This window comes from Notamacropus eugenii, chromosome 1, assembly GCF_028372415.1.
Source record: "Notamacropus eugenii isolate mMacEug1 chromosome 1, mMacEug1.pri_v2, whole genome shotgun sequence".
Taxonomy (NCBI): domain Eukaryota; kingdom Metazoa; phylum Chordata; class Mammalia; order Diprotodontia; family Macropodidae; genus Notamacropus; species Notamacropus eugenii.
The window spans coordinates 561,755,317-561,772,753 of record NC_092872.1 but is presented as its reverse complement, the minus strand read 5'-3'; the positions used below and the strand labels follow the sequence as shown (position 1 = coordinate 561,772,753).

Sequence of the window (17,437 nt, the reverse complement as noted above, 5' to 3'; positions counted from 1 at the left end):
AACTGATTTTCCTAAGATCTCAATTGATAGCAAGTAGTAAAACTGGGTTTTAAAACAATTCATCAGACTCCAACTCCAATATTCTGACCTTTAAATTATGTTGTGATTTCAACCTCCTCTGAAATCTTACTACACTTATTGTCTGAAGTACTTCTATCCTATCCTGCATTGTATATGTTTCTTTGATTATTTTGTGAATCCTTAAAGTCAGACACTATATCTTAGGCTCACAAGGAGAAAGTGAGGCTGGTGACCTTGCACAGCCCTCCCTCACTCAAAACAAAGTCAAGTGCAAGTCATGTCATCATTTCTCTGATGGCATGGTCTTCTTCAGCAATGAAGGAGGAACACAACACTATATCTTATTTATCCTAGTATTCCACATAGCACCCAATAGAATATTGTGTGAATGGTAGACACAAATAATATTTGTGGAATGAATGAATGACTAAAATACATAGAGGTAGCATGTTATATGTATGTATGTGTCTGTGTATATATATATATATATATACATATATAATTACAAATATGTATATATGTTATAGGATTTGTTATATTTTTATTGCTAAGTTTTTTAGTAGAATTGCAGCTTATAAGTTATATCTTAGAAACAAAGTAAGAATATATTTCTTGCAACTATTTATCATTCCCTTTCACAATGTTGTACCTGAGTGCTTCATGATGATGTGTAGGTGACCCTTTGTTCTTGAAGGCATGCAATTTGAGTACAAGCTTTGCCAGTCAAACCTAGTCAGAAAAGATTTTGAGTACATTCTTGGCAACACACTGATTTTGCTTTCTGAGGACCAGTCTGGCAAAGCACAAAGAAACATCATTAGTAAGCTGGCCACTTGGTGATGTTTTTTAACCACAGCAACCCATTTAAATATTGGCTTAATTCACCACTCACATGAATACCTTTCTTGTCCATTATCCCAGTCGTTACTTCTCACCTGGACTACTATCATAGCCTACAAACCAAGCTCCCTGCTCACCTAGCTCCTCTTTTAAACCATCCTACACACAACTGACAAAATAGCCTTTCTAAGACAGAGATATGATATAGTAGAATGCTATAATCTCAAGGATAAAATATGTGTGGGATACTAGAAGCACTACTGGAAGTAGTATGGCTAATGACTTGTACTGCTCCTTATCCTATATCTTGGCATTGTGCTTGACCTAGGTTCAGTTCTGGAGGAGGGAACACTACTTATTAAAGGGACTAGGTTCTGATTTCTCAGGAACTCTTGCTTGAGTTCAGAGCCCAAACCTGGAATCCCAGGTATGAGACTAATTATAGCTTGAGTTATAGTTTGTGTCTAGGACTCCCTAAAGGAAAAAATAAAAGAGATACCTAGTGCACAATATGAATCAGGTTTGGGACAGGTTGTTTATTTCTACACAGAAATACTAAACCTAGAAAAATCATAGTGTGCTTTAATGGAATGATTAATGGGAGATTAAGGAAATAATAGGAATCCAGGGAGGCAAGATGGCTGAATAACAGTTCAAAGAAGCACAACTGAGCTCTCAATACAACTTCTCCGCAAATATCTAAAAATCATAATAGCCCAGTGCAGGTAAGGAAATCCAGCAAAAGAGATAAAGGGAATTCATAGACCCATACGAGGAAGCTATGAACATTTGTAGAATTCAGGAATAAGAGCCAACTAGCATTTTTGTCACTAATTTCCCAGTTACAGGCAGTAAATCCATGGCTAACTGGAAAGGATACTTGTGCCTAAGATGAGGAGTGGACAAGGGTCCCAGACTTCATACGGAATAAAGTGAAAATTTATAAATAAACAATAGCTAAGTGGCTTTGATTCCCAGGAGCAGAGGAGGGTGTCATTTCCAGACTCTAACCTAGTCTGAAGCCTACAGTGGAAAAGCTAAGGCAGCAAACCCAAACAAAAGAAGATTCTATAGTTCTATTATTGAACCTTTGCAGCTTGTTTATAGTGGCCAAATCCAATAGCAGTCTACTGGAATTCTACCTGAAGTAAAGGCAAAACTGTATTGATTAACTCCAAAAGGAAATTGGGTCTTGGCAGAGCTAAGATTAGGGAGGCAGTGATCATACTTGCCCTGGATCAGACCACTTGGGTACTGATGAAACCTTACAGGTCTTCAACCTGACCTTCCCCTGAGATCCTAGAATGAAACAATAATCAATATGCCAAGAAAGCAGAGTAGACATTCTCCCCAAAAGTACATAGGTACTGTGTCTAACACAAATTAAGAAGTCCAACAATGGGCTGAGAGAATTAGAAACGACATTTTAAAAGACATTATCACCTAAAGACCTTTTATAGTGATAGGAACATTCAAGATACAACCCCAGTAGAAGAGAATGACTCCAGTATATAAACAAGTGAAACCACAGAGGTAATCAGAAATTGGGCATGAGTTCAACTAGAATTCCTAATAGAGATGAAGCAAGAATTTTTTAAAAGAGTTAAAATAGTTTTCTAAATTAAATGACAAATAAAGGATAAAGAATCAGGAGACATTTGAATCTCTTATCTGTATTGGTCAAAGGCGAGGGAAAATACACACATATTTTGGTTTAGAAACAAGTTTCAAGGAGTGGAGTCAAGATGATAGAATAAAGGCAAAGACTCACCTTAATTCTCCCAAATTCCCGGCCTATAAAATCATGCCTCAAAGAATTCTGGAATGAAAAACCAAACAAAAAGACAAGGTGAAACTATTTTCTAGCTCAAGACAATTTAGAAAGTTGACAAGAAAGATCTCTCTCTCACTGGGGTAAGGCTGAAGTATGGTCTAATGCAGGCTGCATCCAGGCAGGTATGCAAGTTTCAGGCCCTGGGGGTGATAGAATTGGCAGCTATGGCTTCTAAACTCTCAGCCCACAAATGCTAAGGGGATTGGATGACTGGTCAAAAGGATATTACAGGGGACCCTTTGCTGGAACTGGATGCAAGACTGTGTTGCATTACCCATACACAGTTCTGCAGGGTGAGCAGAAGTACTAGCACACTAAAGCATGTGGCCATGATGGGGATGAGAGTGGAGAAGGTGGACCATAATTACAATTTTAGGGAGGAAAAGAGTGCTTGTATTCATACACAAGCCAGGACAATAGTTTCTAAAACTCTCCCAGGATCATATCACCTTGACACAGTACCTCACCAGCCCCAAGTGAGCAGACCCCAACTTTAACATAAAGTTCAAAGTCAGGAAATAGTCTGAGAGTGACAAAAAAAAGAATTTGACCATAAAAAGCTACCATGGTAGGAAGGAAGACCAAGAAATAAACTTAGGATAAGACAAAGTTTCAGCTACCCCCCAAAAAAGCCTCAAAACTGCTAACTGAATCCAAACCCAACAAGAATTCCTATAAGAATTAAAGAAAAACATAAGAGTGATGGAGGAAAAAATGGAGGGGAAAAATGAGTGTATTGTTAGAAAGTTATGAAAAAAAATTAACAACCTGGTAAAAGAAGGACAGAAAATGCTGAAGAAAATAACACCTAAAAACCAAATTTGGCCAAATGGCAAAGGAGATACAAAAAAATCACTAAAGAAAAGAACTTTAAAAGAAGTACAAACCTCACTGAAGAAAATAATTCCTTAAAAATTTGGCAAGAGGAAGCCAATGGCTCCATGAGACATCAAGAAATAATAAAAACAAGTTCAAAAGCATGAACAAAATAAAGGAAAATGTAAAATATGTTATTGGAAAAACAAATGAGCTAGAAAATAAAACTGCAAGAGATAATTTAAGAATAATCAAACTATGTATAACCCATAATCAAAGAAAGAGCCTAAACATTGTATTTCAAGACATCATCAAGGGAACATGCTCATATATCTTAGATCAAGAAAGTTTAGTAGAAGTTGAAAGAATCTGCTTGTCACCTCCTAAAAGAGATCCTAAAATGAAAAATACTCTCAGGAATGTTATAGCCAAATTCAAGAATGTCTTGGTCAAAGAGAAAATATGTCAAGCAGCCAGAAAGAAAAAATTCAAATATCATGGAGCCACAGTCAGGATTATGCATGTTTTAATGGTTTAGTGTTAAAGGAACAGAGGACTTAGAATAAGACATTTAGAAAAAGAAAGGACTAGAACTGCAATCAAGAATAACCTACCTAACAAAACTGAGTATAATCCTCCAGGAGGGGATAGCCATTTAATGAAATAGATGACTTTCAAGAATTCTTAATATTAAAAAAAAACCAGAGCTGAATAAAAAAATTGACATTCATAAATAAGACTCAAATATAAAAAAAATAAACAAGAAATTTTAAGGGGCCTTGTAAGGTTAAACTTTTTAAATTTCTATATGGCAAGATGACATATGTAACTGCTAAGAACTTTATCATTATTAGGGATATTAAAAGGAGTTTATGTAAATGGAGAGCATGGGTGCAAGTTGTTTATGTTGGAATGCTCTCCAAAAAAAATGAAGAGGGTGATAATGAGCAATGCACTAGGAGAGGGGGGAAGGGAAAGCTAGAATGGGGCAATTTTCTCACATGAAAAAGGCACTTAAGGGAGAACTTTTACAACAAAAGAAAAAATGGAGGTGAAGTGAGGGTGGGATAGTGGGCAATGCTTGAACTTCACTCTCATCAGAACTGGTTCAAAGAGAGAAGAATATCTATACATACTCAACTGGGTGTAGAAACATATCTTGCCCAATAGGGACATAGGTGGGGAAGAAACTAAGAGAAAAGATGGATGCCATAAGGGATAATGGATTAAGGGAGGCAGTGGTTAGAAACCAAACAGACTTTTGTTAGGGACAGGATAAAAAAGAGGGAGAAGAAAAAGAAGAAGATAGGATAGAGGGAAGAACACAATTAGTAATCATAACTGTAAATGGAAATGGGATGAGCTCACCCACAAAACAGAAACACACAACAGCAAGGATTAAAAATCATAATCCAACAATATGTTGTTTACAAGAGATACACTTGAAATAGAAAGACACACATGAAGAGTCAAAATTAAAGCCTGGAGCGGAAACTAATATACATTAGATGAAGGTAAAAAAAAAGGAAGGGGTAGCAGTCATGATCTCAGACAAAGCAAATGATAGACCTCATTAAGAGAGATAATCAAGGAAACTCCATTATACTAAAAGGTACCACAGATGACACAGTAATATCAAAAATTTTCACAGCAAGTTTCTCTGATAAAGACCTCATTTTTCAAATATATACTGAGTATAGAAGTGAGTCAAATTGATAGAAATAAGAGCCATTTCCCAAATGATAAAGGGTCAAAGGATGGGGCGGTTTTCAGAATAAGAAATCAAAAATCTCTATAGTCTTATGAAGAAATACTCTAAATTATTATTGATTAGAGGTATCACCTCACATCTATCAGAAACAACAAATGTTGGAGGGAATAGGGGAAAATACGTCAACTAATGAACTGCTGGTGCAGTAGTGAACTAGTCCTTCCACAATGGAGAACAATTTGGAACTATGTTCAAAGGGCTATTAAACTATGCACACCCTTTGACCTAGCAATACCTACTGTCTCTACCCAAAGAAATCAAAGGGGAAAAAAGACATATTACAAAACGTATTTATATCAGTTCTTTGAAAGAACTGCAAATCAAAGGGATGCTCGTCAATTGGGGAATGGAAGCACAAGTAGTGGTATATGATTTATGATGGAGTATTATTGTGCTCAAAGAAATGATGAGATGAGGTGACTTCAGAAAAAACGCATGGCAAGAGTTATATGAACTGATGCAAAGTGAAGTGAAAAGAACTTAGAGATCATTCTGCACAGTAACAGCAACATTTCAATGATAATCAATTGTGAAAGACCTCACTACTCTGATGAATACCATGATCCAGGATAATTCCAAAGGAATCATGATGAAGAAATGCTACATGCCTCGCAAGTTAGAACTGATGAATTCTGAATGCAAATTAAAGTATAATTTTCTTGCTTTATTTCTCTGTCTTTTTTGAAAGATGACTAATATAGAAATATGCTTTGCATAATTTCACATTGATAGCAATTTCATAATTTGCATAATTTCACAATTGATAGCATATTGCTTGTCTTCTCCTTGAGTAAGAGAGGGTGTAGGAGGGTGGAAGAGAATTTGGAAAATTTTGAAGAGAAAAGAATGTTAAAAATAAATTAATACTATATTAAAGTGTTAAAGAAAGAAAGAACAAAACCAAATTACTAGCAACAAAGATGGAAAAAGTGTCACAATCAATGAAGAAGAAACAAAATAAATTAGTAGGAACTATTTTACCTAAACATATACCAATAAAATTAATAACCTAAATAAAACAGATAAATATTTCCTAAAAATATAACCTCCCAGATTAGCAGAAGAAAAATAGAGAACAATATAATTTTAGGGGAAAAATAAATAAACCATAATAAATGAATGCCCAAGGGGAGAGTGGGGAAGGATCAGTTGAACTTACAAGAAAATTCTATAAAACATTTAAAGGAAAAAGACACAATCTAACATTATATAAACTCTTTAAAAAATAGGAAAAGTAGTGGTCCTACCAAATTCCTTCTATAATTAAAAAAAATGATTCTGAAACTTAAATGATAGAAAGTAAAAAGTAAGAAGCTACAGATATGTTAAATGAATATTGATGTGAAAATTTGAACTAGATATTAATAAAGAAACTGCAATAACACATTACAAACATTAAATATTATGAATAGGTTCAATTTGTACTAGAAATACAGAACCAATTCAACATTAAGGAACTATAAATTTAATTGACCATATTAATAATAACAACAAAAATCAGATTATAATACCAATAGAAATATAAAAGGTTTTTGATAAGATATAACATGATTCTGTTGTTTTTTAATTGAAATCATATTAATAGATCTTTCCTTAATGTGTTAAGCAGCATCTATCTAAAACTAAGACCCAGCATTATCTGTTATTGGGCTAAACTAGGAGCCTTTCCAATAAGATGAGGGGCAAAGGAAAGATTTCCATTATGACCTTTATTATTCACTATTAGGGCTAGACATGACATCTATAGAAGCAAGAGAAGAAAAAGAAATTTAGGGGGAAATCACAGGCAACGAGGAAACAAAATTATTGCTTTTTGCAAATAATATGATGGCTTATTTAGTGAGTCATAGTCAACCAAAAATCTAAGTGAAACAACAGCTTCAGGAATATAGCAGAATATGAAATAAACCTCAATAAATCATTAGGATTTCTGTATATTATAAACAAAATCCATCATAAAGACATAGAAAGATTAATTTTACATTAACTACAGAAATTATGAAATACTCAGCAGCCTACATGCCTACATGTAGACACTATATGAACACTACTACAAAATTTTCTTTATATAAAGACAGATCTAAATAACTGCAGGAAATTAATTACTCATGGGCAGACTGAGTTAATCTAATAAAAATTATAATATTGCAGAAATTAATGTACTGATTTTGTACCATTCCAATCATATTAATGAAAGATTACTTTATAGAATTGCTAAAATTATTTTTAAGAATTCATCTGGAAACATAAAATATCAAGAATCTGAAGTGAAATAATGAAAAAAGTGGGAATAAAGGGGTTCTGGAAGTACCAGATCTCAAATACAAAGTAGTTGGGATCAAAGCAATTTGTTACTGGTTAAGAAAATAAGAGATGTCAATGGACAGATTAGGTGTGCAATATACTGAAGCAAGTAAACACAGTATCCCAACCTTTAATAAAACCCAAAGACTATTACTATTGGAGCAAGAACAAACTATTCAAAAAAACTGTTGGGAGACCTGGAAAATAGTCCAGTAGAAACTAGGTCTAGAACAACATCTCGCACTGCATATCAAAAAATGTTACGAAAATATACATGAAGGATGATTTCATAAGCAAATTTAGAGAAGCAAGAAAGAAAGTACTCATCAAACCTAGTGTTAGAAAAGAGTTCACGATCACAGAGGAAACAGAGAAGATCACAGAAGTTAAAATGTATAATTTTATTTATAGAAAATTTTAAAAGTTTTATACCTGAAATCAATGCAGCTAAAATTGGAAGAGATGCAAGGAAATAAAAAAATGCAACAATTTTCTCTGAGTGAGGTGTGTGTGTGTGTGTGTGTATGTGTGTGTGTGTGTGTGTGTGTGTGTGTGTGTGTGTAAAGACAGAGACAGAGAGAGACAGAGACACAAAGAGAGATGGTCAATGTAGGAATCTGTTTTGACTATCCACGCTTATCACAGAAATTTTATTTTTCTGACTTTCTCAATAGGAGGATGGAAAGGAGAAAAGGTAGATTTTTCTTTGATTCCCCAGTTATTAAAGCTCTCTTTCTTCTTAAATTATATTATATTTACCCATATCTGTGTTCAGTCCCATTTTAGAATACAAAATGCTTAAGGATAGGAATTTTCCATTAGTTTTTGTATCCATTACATTAGCATAGGACATGGCATATAATATATGCTTAATAAATACTGGTTGAATTGAAACAAGAGTATGAAGGCTGAGAAGATTCCATGGAGTGTATCTCCTAGATAACTCGTATTTATCATGTTATCACTTTAGATCCATGAATTAGCATATTGAATTTTTTTCTTTCTATGGCTGTGACAGTAGCAACATTAATGATAGCTAACTCTCACATATTTTTTTTAATGTTTTCAGCGCATTTTACAAACATCTCATTTGAGCCTCAAAAAACCCTTTGGATAAAGCACCGAATCTGAAGTCAAAAAGACTCGTCTTCCTGAGTTCAAATTTGGCCTCAGACATTTACCAGTTGCGTGACTGTGGCCAAGTCACTTAATCCTATTTGCTAGAGAAGGAAATGGCAAAACCCCTCCAATATTTTAGGCAAAAAGTCCCAAATGGGATCATAGAGTCAAACATGACTGAAATGACTGAACAACAACAACACATATATTATTATACCCATTTTACAAAAGAAGAAACTCAGGACCAATCAGTGAAGTAAAGTGACTCTCCTAGAAGTTAAGCACATGGTCACATACCTAGAGTGTAAGAGGCAAGATATGAACACAGATTTTCCTAACTCTGAATTCAACACCATGCTAAATTCACTGAATGTAATACCTCACTGAACAAGCAACTCTCTAAGAGTAAAATTTGAAGAGGAGTTGCTGATCTGTCCTGGTAGACATAATTTCCACATCTGGGAGTTTTCTATGCCCATGAAATCATAGGTCCAAGTCCTTATTCCTATTCTTCCTACTTTATGATAGTCATTGTTAATAGGCTACAAAAGCACTTAAGGAGCTAATGGGCCATCTCTCTACCACATGTTTACAGACATATACAAAATTCATGTTTCTATGTGTATACACACACACAAAGTAACTGTGGGAACAGGGTAGCAATAAGATTTGTGGATAGTAAGGAAAGTGTCTCATATGAGGAGACCTTTAAGGGATGCTAATGTTTCCGAAAGTTGGAAATGAGGGGAAGGCGCATTAATGCATATGTATGCACACATGCACACACTTTTGAGTTCATTAATGTTTTTTTTTGCTACTCTATGACTCACAGAGAGATTTGGGCCACAGGATTCTAAATATTTGTTCTATTAGGGAAAAATAACTTTTATTTTGAGAGTTTGATTTTGTTCCCTAAGTACTGCCCCAGAATTCAAGGACTGGTGGACAGTTGTCTGAACTTGAACTTACTAACCATTGTCATCTAACATGATAAGTTAACTGTTCATTTTAGTTCAGCAGAATTTGACTACGTTATATTTCCCAAGACTGAATCCCATGGCCACAGTTTCTGTGTGACACTGACTTAAGATGCAATAATTTCAGGAAGCTGAGTTTCTCAAGGAGGTGTTTAAAACTCAGGTTTCTCCATTGATAACTTCTGAGCCAAATCTGTCTTTAAAATGGACTTTCCTTTCTTGTCAAATTTTTATTTATGGCTTCTCTCCTCCCTGAAGGATATATTAATGAGGATTTGGGACTTTATTGATGAAGCTGTTAGAAAAATCATGACATGATTAACTTGTGATTTTAACAATCAACACCCCATCCCCCTGCCTTTCAGTATGTTGAAATGTAATAAGTGTACAACATTACCATAATGGCAAATTGACAATCGGCAAATGAAACTCAGGAACAAAAGTAGAGATTTTCAAAGCAGAAATACAATAAGTTGGTTAAGAGATCACAAAAAAGCAAAAGAAATGAATGGAAATGATATAGCTTAATCTCCTACAGAGAAATAAACAGACCTAGAGAGAGTAAAGGACTTTCCTAGGTCTCTCTGCTTCCAGCCAACCAACTCTCTGAAATCCCTAAAGTAAGCTACTTATCAGTAAAAAAAAAAAAAAAAGTCCCTGGTCCCATCCTTATTCCTAGTTCCCATTTTCTTCCCTTATATCCCTAATCTCAATAGAATTCAATGCATTCTTCATCAAAATCCCTAAGTAAGAGATCATGTCTGCCATCCATACCCCCTACCCCCAGCACCATTGCTCTTTTTACCTGTGCTATTTCTAGAAATATAAACTGCCCCTCTTCTTTAAAAACAATCTTTACAAACCAAAATCACAATCATATCTGGATCTAATTGCTGAATATGGAATCATATTTTATGTTCATTTTCCTTATGCTGGTGATTCGGCTTTTCCAAAGCCATTGGCAAGAACCATGGAATAGTCATGCATGCAATATCTTCACTCATCTTGTCAAATTCTTTAAGTACCCATCAGGCTATTACTGTATGATCAGTGCTCCCCCCTCTCTGTCCTTTGATATAAGATTCTCCTTACTATGAAAGAAATGCTCCAGGGTGCAGGACCATCCAATCACCTGAGACTCCCTTTTATTTTTAATTACCCTTCTCTCAATTCAACCACAAGAACAATGGCCTGCTTCTAAACTAATCCTTTTTACCAATGTCAAAAATTCTGGGTAGGTCAGGAGTAGCTCAGACCAGTCCAATGAAATAATACAAAGACTGAAAAACATTTAAACAACTTTGGACAATAAAATTTAATAAAAATTATTTAATTTATAAAAGGAAATTGTAAAATTTCAATAACTAGCTGAAAGATGTTGATCCCCTCTACCTCAGCAGGCATGATGTCATTGACAGCAATGCTGGGTAAGAAAAATGTTCCATACCGGAGTGGAAATTGGGTTACACTTTTAGCACTTCACCATAGATTTGGATTCTTATGCCACAAGAAGCAAGGAAGCAAAGTCTATCATTCAAACCCTAGTTCCCCGAACCAATCAAATCCAGATGAAAGTATTCCTGTTACCTTAAAGTGAAATCATTCCACTCATTATAAATCAGATGCCTCTCCTACCAAACCAAGCTAAAAACAAGCAAACAAACCACTATATTTAGTGGGTATGCTAAGCACAGCGACTGAGAAATAGTAGGCACTTAATGAATGTTTGTTCATTGATCAACTGGCTAATAAGAAATTATTGATTGTTTTTCAGTGGTGGAGTGTGTCATGGTTTAATACAATGGTTCCTTTGACTGTGGTTCATAGAATTAGATTTTGAAGGCAGGAAGACCACTTAAGTTGGTATTCTAAGAATGCCATCAAGAAGTAATGAATGCATGAACTAGTATGATGGCTAAGGAAATGGAAAAGATAAGACTGATATAAAACATATTCCAGATGAGTGGGATAGGTTTAGTGAAGACTTCTCAGATTGTAGTTCTTCTCCCAGGGGTGAGGTAAGACAGAGAGGCTCAAGGTTACTATATTTTTAGAACAGAATAATTCCATATAAGGATATAAAACTGTGTAGTACATTAGGGTCTCAATGATTGGATAAAGTTTACCTAATTCTTCAATGTCTTCATTTCAAAAGGGAGTGGTTAGATTTTGTGTCTAGAATGTAAGATCATATTCTCAGCTAATGAGAATAATGGTCAGTGGGGGGGGAGGGACTTGCGTTAGAGTCTATATAAATCACTGCCTTTTCTTTGTCTTTGGCTTTCCTACTCCAGGTGAACTGCTGTAGGATTGTCCAGATTCTTGAGAATTGAATAAATCTCTTTTCTGTCATCACTTTGAGAGGCCTCTGAGTAATTGATTTATGTAGAGACCTGAGCCATCCCACACACAGACACAGAATCACTGTCCTGAAATAGTACCTGACATTCCCTTTTCGTAGATCTATCTTACGAGTTATTGGTTCTCCACAAGTGCCCAATTCAAATAAAAATGTGTTTATCTAAAGAGGATTACACTTCAAGCCATCAGAGCCTATTCTCACAAGATCCTAGATTAATTGACCAAGTTGACTAATAGAAAAAGAAAATTACATTCAGGAAACAAGGAAAACTTGATTATGGGAAAAAAGGGAGTGAAAGTCTAGATTACTTGCTACTATTGGGGAGAAGCCTAAGTGGGGAAAATAAACTAGCATAAGACTTGAAACCAGGATGGAATGACTGAGGTGTTGCCCCCGGGGGCTTTTTGAAATATAGAAACAATTAGACTTAGCAAGAAAGCAATCAAAATAAGAAGCTACCTGAACCTCAGGTGAAAATCTGCCCTACCCTGAGCTTCCCCTTCCCCATGAATTTATCTCCCAGTAAAGCAGTGGCTTGAATGTTGAGCCTGGAGTCAGGAAGACTTATCTTCTTGGATTCAAATCTGACCTCAGACACTTACTAGCCGGGTGACCTTAGCCAGTCATGTAACCCTGTTTCCTTAGTTTACACATCTGTAAAATTAGCTGGAGAAAGAAAAGGCAAACCATTCCAACACCTTTGGCAGGAAAACCCCAAATGGAGTCACAAAGTGTCAGATATGACTCACCAACAAGAACAAATCACAATATTTTCATACTGTCCAATGAAGTTTGCCCCTCTGTACCATCCTATACACACTCAACTGAATTGCCTCAGGCTTAAAAATTTTTTAGTTGTATCTGAGACTAGATGCCCTGAGGGAGAAAGGTGAAAAGAACATATAAGGAGGAAAAAGTACAACCATGGGATGTGTCAGTGAAGACAAGCATTACCTCTTCTCTATTCTACCAATGGTGGGTCCTCCCGAAAAATGTGCTGGTAAATATTTAAGAACCAGTTCCCTGAAAAAAAAAAAATGCATGCAGGACACACTTAAGTCTAATTAGCATTATTAACATTTTCTCCATTACTTTCTAAAGTCTAGATCTACAAAATAATAAATCAAGCCTTGATTTGTAGCAAGAGCTGATTTCTGAGGTGTAAATGCTTACACTGAGAATTATGCAGTTGGAAAGCCAGACCAAACTGGCTCTTACCTAAAAAATTACCAATTTCAACCTGAGTCCCTTAGTTATCACAACTCAGTTTTAACTATAAACTGTTTTAAAGGTATTTCATTGTCTAATTCCAATAATTTCTTTTGAGAACTGCAACACATCACTTTTGTTGACAGATTGATTTTTGATGTGAATGATTTTTTAAATATTCCTCTTTTTAATACCTATGGCAAAGCAAAAAGTAAGTGATGGACTCTAATCAATTCTAACCCTGTTGTTTTCTTATATCTTTATTTGATGGATAAAAAGAACAAATTAAAAAACCATCTAGACCCTGACACAGACATATCTCATTAGTATACTCAGTTTTCTAATAATCCAACTTGCCAAATGTAAATCCAATATAAAAATGCAGATAAATTTGAACCAGCCCTGCAAATTCTAAGCAATTAATTCAAAATGCTAGTATCTTTAAGGATTATCATCTCTGTATTGAACAGTTTACCTGAGGGGTGTGTGTGAATGGGTGTTTGAACAGCTCGTATTTTACAAAGACTTCTACATAAAAAGAAATTACAAATCCCTAACTGAAAAGTAGAATATAAGTTTAAGTACTGTCCATGTAATCCCAAATCTACTTAGGATCTGAAATTCATTTTGATTCAACAAATATATTACTAATGATCTCTTAATTAGCCAATTTAATGGTCTTTTTTCAATCCTCATTCTTCTTAACCTCTCTGCGGCCTCTCACTCTGTAAATCATCCTCTTCTCCTTGATACTGTCTTCTCTCTAGTCTTTCCTGACACTTCTCTTTCCCTCTCTACTTACCTGATTACTCCTCTTTGTCCTTCATTGGATCTTCATCTGTGTCATGCCTGCTAATAGGGGAATCTAAGAGGGCCCAGTCCTGGGCCCATTTCTCTTCTCCCTCTACATTATTTTACTTGGCGGTCTCATAAGCTTCCATGGATTCTATCTCTGTGCTTATCAGATTTACGTATCAAGCCCTAACCTCTCAATTCATTTTCAGACTCACTCTCCAAATGCACATACACATGTTAAATTAGATGTCTGGGAGGCATCTTAAATTTAATATGCTCAGAACTAAACTCTTTATCTTTACACCCAAACTCTCCTCTTTTTCTAATTTCTCTATTGCTATTGAAGTGCCCACCACCCAGGCTTCCAAAATAAGTGTCATTTCTCAATTCCTAACTCTTTCTCCATATCTAATTAGTGGTCAAGTCTTATCATTTTTATCTTTGGAAAATCTATTGTATATACCCTCTTCTCTCTTCTGAAACTGCCACCTGAGGCAGCCCTTCATTACCTTGTACCTGGACTATTGCATTAGTTAACCTTTCTCGTTGAAGTCTCTCATCACTCCAATATATCCTACACTCAGCTGCCAAATTGATCTTCCTAAAATGTGGATCTGAACGTATCACCCCCTCTATTCAATCAACTCCAGTGGTTCCCTATTCATCAATATTGTTATTGTTGTTCAGTCATTTAAGACATGTCTGAATTTGGCAAAGATACTGGATTGGTTTTCCATTTCCTTCTACAGCTCATTTTATAGATAAGGAACTGATGCAATTAGAGTTAAGTGATTTGCCTAGGGTCATATAACTAGTACGTGTTTGAGGCAAGGTTTGAACTCAGGAAGATGAGTCTTCCTGACTTCAGACATGGCACTCTATCCACTGTGACACTTACCTGCCCCTAGTCATCAAATGAAGTATTTATAAAGTGATTAGAACAATGCCTAGCACACAGTAGATTCTTAATAAATTCTTGATTCCTCCCACTCCCTTCCCTATTACATCCAGGATCTAATATAGCATTTCTATTTGAGAAAAGCAGAAAACTAGGAAAGCATTTTTACAACTAGTATCTGTTATAAAGGCTTCATTTCTAAAATATATAGAGAACTGAATCAAATTTACAAGGATACAAGTCATTCCCCAATTAATAAATGCTCAAAGGATATAAACAGAAAGTTTTCAGAGGAAGAAATTAAAGCTATCTATAGTCATACAAAAAATTTCTCTAAATCGCTATTGATCAGAGAGAGGCAAATCAAAACAGCTCTGAGGTACCACATCTAGCCTATCAGATTGGCTAACATGACAAAACAGGAAAATGATAAATGTTGGAGAAGATGTGGTAAAGTTGGAATACTAATTCATTGTTAAGTGGAGATGTGATCTGATCCCACCATTCTGGAGAACAATTTGGAACTATGCCCAAAGAACTATAAAAATGTGCCTACCTTTTAACCCAGAAATATCAATTCTAGACCTGTGTCCTAAAAAGATCATAAAAATGGGAAAATGACCCACGTGTACAAAAATATTTGTAGCATCTTTCTTTGTGGTGGCCAAGAACTGGAAATCAAGGGGATGTCCATCAATTGGGGAATGGCTGAACAAGTTGTGGTATATGAATGTAATGGAATACAATTGTGCAATAAGAAATGATGAATAGGCAGACTTCAGAAAAACCTGAAAAGATTTATATGAAATGATACTGAGTGAACCAAACCAGAAGAACATTATACACAGTAACAGCCACAGTCTGTGATGACTCATTTTGATAGACTTAGACCTTCTTAGCAATGCAAGGACCTAAAACAATTCCAAAGGACTCACGATGAAAAATGCCATCCACATCTAGAGAAAAAACTATGGAGCATAAATACATAGTGAATTATTCTATATCCTTTTTTGTTTTGTTTTGTCTTTCTCATGGTTTCTCCCATCCGTTATAATTCCTCTATATAACATTACTAATGTAAAATACGTTTAATAGAAATGTATATGTAGAGCCTATATCAGATTGCAGGCCATCTTGGGGAGAGAGGGGGGAGTGAGGGGGAAAAATTCAAAACTTACAAAAGTGAATGTTAAAAACTAAAAATAAATAACAAAAAAAAAGAAATTTATATGCTCAAAAAATTTCTGTTTGAACTGATTGAGCATGAATGGAGATTGAAACAACTTTTTTTTAACTTTGTTTTTTTCTTTGGTCGGCATTCTCTTTTACAACATGTATAATATGGGAATGTTTTTTTATGCCTATTCATGCATAATCTACATCAAATTGCTTGCCTTCTGAAGGAGGGGAAAGAGGAGAGAATGTGGAACTCAAATTTTTTTAAAAGAATGTTAATTTTGTTTACATGTAACTTAAAAAGTAAAATAAAATTAAATGGACAAATAAAATAAAGGTAGTCCACAAGAATTTATTAAAGCTTACTATATGCTAAGCACTAGGAACATTGGTTGGTTGTTGTCCTTCATTTTCGAAGAGGACCAAAATGACATCACCATGATCAAGGAAAATTTCAGTGTGTCCAACTGTGGCTGATCAGACCAATAAGAGCTTGGAATGCTCTGCCACAGGTTGGACATTGATAGTCCATATGAATTTTGGGGGTGGGTCCTCCAAAATTGCATATCCTATATTTACTTTGTGCTATCTCAATTCTGCTTTGCTTATAGAGCACAGCACCCTTTCTGATGTGGGAAGGCTGTGCTGAATGGTCCTGTGCCAGTGTCTCCCATGTTGCAGTCAAATACAAAGCTCTTGAAAGAGACCTTGAGAGTGTACTTGTAGGAATATAATTACTAGCCAAAAGAATCATACTCTCTACCCTCAAGGATTTTACATCTACTGAGATGAAAGGAAACTGAAATTGGAGAGATGAAATGAGAAATGACATTGTGTCAAGCCTGGTCACCCTCCTTCAATGAAAGTTCTAGGAGGAGGCATCCAATCACAGAGAGAGGCCATGAAGTAGGGGTGTGAATTCCACAACTGGAAAAGTCTTCCAGAATGAAGTGTTTTCTGATTTGTAATAGATAAATCAAGACTGTAGTCTGGTGAGAAATGAAGAAATGACAGTGCAAAATTGGCATAGGGGATTGTCTTCATGCATACACAGAGACGGGTGATGACATATCATGTTGAATTTGAGAAACTATTAGCAATCTAGTTTGGAATATAGAGCATCTGATGGGGAGCATGAGTGGAGGTCAAGGTCATCTGAAGTAAAGTCAAAAAGTGTAAGTTATAACAAACTGAGAAGTTTGCATTTTAACCTAGAAGTCATGGGAAGCTACTAAAGAGGTTTGAGCAGAAGTCGGGTATAGTCAGACCTTTGCCTTAGGAAGATTATTTTGTCTGGGCGTGATCCCTGCTCCTG

At 35.4% G+C, this 17,437-nt stretch overlaps 1 protein-coding gene across 1 annotated transcript in view; it reads left to right on the top strand.

The window, feature by feature from the left end:
* Positions 1 to 17,437, top strand: part of TPO (thyroid peroxidase) — a 179,241-nt gene that overhangs the window by 17,122 nt on the left and 144,682 nt on the right. The gene's annotated exons all lie outside the window — the stretch shown is intronic.